Below are 6,000 nucleotides of genomic sequence, written 5' to 3' on the forward strand. Positions count from 1 at the left end.
TGGGCCAAATGTTCCTATGATGTAAGTGGCCACAACTCCCTTTGGAGTCTATGTCTGCCTGTGGAGAATGTAGGGACTTACAGAGTGCCACTGAAAAGGGAGTTTTCATAGAAAGGGGGTGTCTTCTCTCATTTGGCACCTGGAGTATGAATTACCATGGGTGGTATAGCATGAAATGCTTTTATGTTAACCTCTGAAAAAAAGAACACATGCAAAGAAGGAGGAGGAGGAGGAGGAGGAGGAGGAGTTTGGATTTGATATCCCGCTTTATCACTACCCGAAGGAGTCTCAAAGCGGCTAACATTCTCCTTTCCCCTTCCTCCCCCACAACAAACACTCTGTGAAGTGAGTGGGGCTGAGAGACTTCAGAGAAGTGTGACTAGCCCAAGGTCACCCAGCAGCTGCATGTGGAGGAGCGGGGACGCGAACCCAGTTCCCCAGATTACAAGTCTATCGCTCCTAACCACTACACCCTACTGGCTCTCCACACAGCAGATACAAATACACAGCCTAGAACATGGGTCACCAACATGACCTGCAGGAACACATGTGCCCAAAGAGGGCTTCCCTAGGGGCCACAGGATCTCATCCCCCAGCCTCCTGCCACTGAAATTAGGCTCTCACTGTGCATGCATAAATGTGTGGTTGCACTGCGTACACAGTTGTGGTGCAAATGTGATGCCCGCAACAGTTTTTCTGCTTTGCAAATGTGCCGATGGGTCCAAAAAGGTTGGCAACCCCTGCTTTGGAATAAACTGGATTATGACCTGGTAGTGACTGACCAATGAACAAATCCAGCCCAAGACTTTTTGCCGCCTAAGGCAGAACCCTGCTTTCATCTATTTCCTTTTTTTAACATAATTTTTATTAACAGGCCAATCATATCACATTATTTCAAATCACATTAATTCCAAATTATACAGCCAAATTTTTCAATTTTGTTGGGGGTACCCATACATCAAGCTCCGAACGAGATTCCAAACATCACTTTTATTATTGCATTAATTAAACAGTTCTATCCAGTTCTATCCAGATAGTCTCTTTTTTACTTTCTTCATTCTTGTTGTTGTCATATATTCCTTTCTTTGCAATCTCTGATAATCTTCACAGGCAGGCTAAGAACAAACATCGTCTGTGTGGGTTTTACGCACTCCATAAGTCATATTTCATAGGGACAGCCGCCATTCCACTCCTACTTCAAAAATTTATCTTCGGTCTGCCCATTAGTTGTCCCAGGCTTGTAAAATATCTCCTAGAGGGCTCTGCCAGGTTAAAGATCAAATTCCAAACATCGTTCACTTTCAAACAGTCCTGGTTCTCCTCCCCCCGTCTTTCTTAAACAAGCCTGTCTTGCGAGACGCCATTTTAAAACTGCGTCATAAAATTTTCCATTCTCCGATCTTTACCAATCCTCTCTTCATTCATCATTAATTCATCCCACACAGTTTTTAGATTCCTGCTTGTGTAGTAAAATACGGCGGTTCTTTTTTCTTTGGGGTGGAGGGTTATTTATGCTCATATAATATAAAGAAAGAAAAGTTTTTCCTCCACCCCACCTTCTTAGCTCCAAACATACCCATCTCTTAATGGCGCTTCGTCTCTTGATTTATTTGTCTTTGGCCCACCGCTCCGATCCCATAAATCCATTAATCAGCAGTCTTATCTCCCAACCTTTGCTTGACATATGTGCTTTAACATCTCCAATTATATATTTCCAATTATATTTTCGTGTTAAAGCAAGCCAGCATGCGCGAATTGGAGACGGCGTCCGGGAAGAACCGAACACACCGAGGGCTTAGCCAAGTGACCGGCGCACCCCCTTCTCTCGAATCTGGGGGTGCATTGTGGCTACCGCTGGCAAGGCAGTCCCCCCCATATCCTTGGGGGGGGGGAGACTGCATACTTCCCATAGCAGCCTCTTAATTACCTCGTATGGGTTGGAGAAATGTTATTGTCGGCCATCTTCCAATGCGCCACCTGGTGGCCCCCCGCTTTCATCTATTTCCATCCAACTTGTGTGCTTCCTGAAACAAATTATTTCATTCTCCTGCATGGCAGTTCCCTGTCGGTGAGAAACCTGGCACAAAAAGAGTCCTCTTAGCAAAACAATTATGAGATAGCAGAATAAATTTCCCAGGATCACTCTGTTCTGGGGGTAGCCGCTATACACCTGTCTACTGGGGCTGAGACTGGGCCATTTTTAAGAGTAAGGATTTATTAAGGTTTGCCCCCTCCTTAGAAAACATGGATAAACATTGTTTTTGAGGCATGTTGAAAATAGGTCATCTGGAAAAGGATTATATTGCTGACTCTGTGCTGGTGAACTGTTTCTTTTGAACTAAGGCTAGCATTTATTTTTTATTATTAAAATGAAATTGAAATATGAATTCTATATTTGTAGCATCCATTAGTCAGATCTGGGTTCTGATGAATCAGATGTTAGGCTCTGTTATCTGAGGAATGTTCTGCATCTTTATGGCTGCTTTTTGTTTCAGTTTATTTTTGTGCTATAGCAACTAGGTTGGGGTGAGTGGGTTAGCTCATGAAGAAAACCATCTAGAACATAACTGTAGTCTGACTATATGATTCAACTTTTTAATGAACATATTCACAACAAAATCCCCCCATGAGACTCCTGCAGAAGACACTCAAGGTTGCCATTGCTAGATCTTCTAGTCCTTCTGTAGCTCATGTGTTCTTCTAAATTAGCTTCATTCTGGGAAGCAGAATGTTTTTGGCATTGTAACAATATCTCCAAGTCTGATTATTTATTTTCCATTATGCAAAGAACTTTTGGATTGATTCCCATATTTTAAGATATGGAATATGTACTGACTTTATGGTTATGTTGTGTCTCTTTGTTGAGTAAAAATCAATGGAGCACTGGGGATCTAATGGCTCTCCAAATAGTCAGAATTCAATCTCTAATTTCAGTGCATTAGCAGCCAAAGAGAAAATTGTGTATGTTAAATGAGGTGCGGTAGCAGAATTTGATAAAATCTGAAACGTTTTCTTAGACTGTTTCATTCAGTAATTCTCTATTACCTGTTTCCTTCCTACACCATGTGTCCAATTTCCCCCAATTGACTCTTTTTGTTAATCCAGGTAACATTTAATAAGAAGTGGAAGCCTGAGGTGTTTTATGTTCACCTAATATGAATGTTTCTCACAATTGTAATTTTATGTTTCATTTGAAAAAGCCACAAAAGCTTTTATTTGTAGTAAGGTCAGAAGTGGTAGAAAATAAATTAGAGTTTATTTCTGTCCCCAAAAATGCATTAGGTCAGGTTGCTTTGGAATAGAAGATCCAATATTTGGTCTTACTTGGGGACTTTAGGGAATTTGATACCCTAAAACTGCACTTGTTTTATTAACTGTATTTACAACTTTCATGGTGTGCAAATGCATATCCACTTTAGGACATGTTGATCAGTTTATACTGCAGGCATCAGTGACTGTGTAATTCCATTGACACATGTATAAGCTCCGGTTTCACATGTGTTTTTGAAAAGTGATGGCAAGCAAATCATCTAGGTGTTTGGAATGCAATTTGTGCTTGTGTTATTTCTATCCAGAAGATTAATTCTGTTCAAGGAAGGACTGTGGTAAACAATTCTATCTATCATCTATCTATCATCTATATCTATCTATCATCTATCTATCTATCATCTATCTATCTATCTATCTATCTATCATCTATCATCATCTAGCAGCAGCAGCAGCAACAACAACAACAACAACAACAACAACAATTTATTTATTTATACCCCGCCTATCTGGCTGGGTTTCTCCAGCCACTCTGGGCAGCTTCCAACAGAATATTAAAATACAATAGTCTATTAAACATTAAAAGCTTCCCGAGCTATTTATCTATTTATCTATAATAGTCGTGTGTGTGTGTGTGTGTGTGTGTGTGTGTATAGGATATAGTCCATCTTTCACCAAATGGTCCCAGGGCAGAAATATTCCACAAAAGTATTATAAAATAAAACCAACACACAAACACACATGCATCAACAAAATGCACAAGTTCAGACTATGTTTAATCATGAGATAAGTAAGAATACTTAAATGGCTCATGAAACATTACCACCATCCAAAAGTCTGGGTAAAGAGGTGACGCCTATGCTCCTGATTAAAGGCTAAGAGTATTGACAGTAGGTGCATTTAAGGAAGATAATCATTCTAGAGATCGAAAGCCACAACAATGAATGGCTGCTCAGGTCACACTGTCCCTCCCGTGCGTCCCCCAAAAGTAGGAGCACCAAGTCTCCCTGCAGATCTTAATTCATTAGCAGGGCAATGTGGAATGAGGTGCTTTGTCAGATATTTGGAGCCCAAGTCAGTTGGGGCTTTATATGTCAACAAAATCACATTGAATTAGGATTGGAAGTGGCAACCAGCATTGCTCCTTTAAACCTAGCATTGCACAAGCTTGACCAGGAGTGACTATCAGCACTCTGGCCACTGAATTGTGCACCAATTTCAGCTACAAGTTCAAGGGCAGCCCTACACAGAGTGCATTAAATAGAGCACTGCAGCATTGTATGATACAATAGATCGTGTACAAACAACTCTCCCTATCACTGTTTTTTGCAAGACTAGGTTGGCGAGAGCCCATATGAAATGGATACGTGACCATCTGCTATCAAGACATGGAAAACATAGCAGTATTAAGTCACCACTGACCACTGTGAATAGTCAAGAAGTTTGTGGGAAAACACAAATGAAAAGACCTGGTTGAATGTAAATTCCTAAGAGAAAGTAGGAAATTCCAAATAGCCTGCTACCTAAACTAGCCTACTGAATAGCCTACAAGCATTTAATCAACAAGAAGGGTCAAGGTTCAAATTCTGAAGCTGATTATATACTTTTAGAGAAAGCTCATTATTTGTCTCCAACTAGCAACATATAAAAGTTTCTCCCCAAAACTCTGTGACTGGAAGTAAAAAATGAGATCCCAAGTAAATTTATTCCCTGATTGTATAGCTAGAATTGTCAGTCAATTACAAAATCATTTCCTCATCCTCTCCTTCCCACTCCCCTTGTCTGTTATTTTAATTGTATGGAGAGCTTGGGGGCTCTCCTGTATCCTGCAAATCTTGGAAGCAGATATGAGGCTTTGGGAGCAGCCCAGTTTGCTTTGAGCCACTTTGGGAAAGCCCTGCCTTACTTTGGACAAAATCAGAATCACTCCCAAACACTCGACTACTTTGATCTGGATTTGGCCTGAATCTGAATCAAACACAGACTCCAACTATAATGTTGGTTTTTTTTTGTTGTTTTTTTTTTTTTGCGATACAGATAATATTGTTATGGTTCTTAAGTGAAAGCTAATGTATTATGTCACACAGCCAAAAGCCCTGAAATTTGTAAGTTACATAACAAGCAACCTAGCTTTCGTGGACAATAAGGAAAATCGAATTTGGACACCACTCTTACAGTGACTGAAACACATCTTAAGGAACATCTTAAGGAAGCTAACCAGAAACAGATAAGAAGATTCATTTGAGCAATCATCTAATATTCATTTAGAGAATTTTTGATTACATGTTTTCCAAGCTGCTTGTAACAGCAATATTCTTCAGACTAATTTGTAATTCCCAAGCATTCCTTGGGCTGTTCTAGAGGGATATAAACCCTACAGTGTTCTGTTAGAGTAAGAATGTGAATAATTGCCAGTCTTCCAAGTGTGGGAGGAGAAGGCTGTCAGCCTTGTGTTTGTAAAATGAGAGATGTTTGCTCAAGCCAGAGGGTTGGAGATGAGCCGCGTGTAGCATAATCAGCCTTCCTCAGTTGCACTGGTTTCCACTCCAGGTTTTCCAACCAAATTTTTAACCTCCTAATAATAATGCAATTCATTCTGTGCTCTCTCCTTTTATCAATGTCACCCTGTTGTGTGTAAAAATAGGTAATTCAATGATAACATTAACTGCTTCAGTTTGCACTAATGGAATCTCTAACTGGGGTCAGTAATTGCACATCAATGAAAGAGGAGAA

This window comes from Podarcis cretensis, assembly GCF_951804945.1.
Source record: "Podarcis cretensis genome assembly, chromosome: 6".
NCBI classification, from domain to species: Eukaryota; Metazoa; Chordata; class Lepidosauria; order Squamata; family Lacertidae; genus Podarcis; species Podarcis cretensis.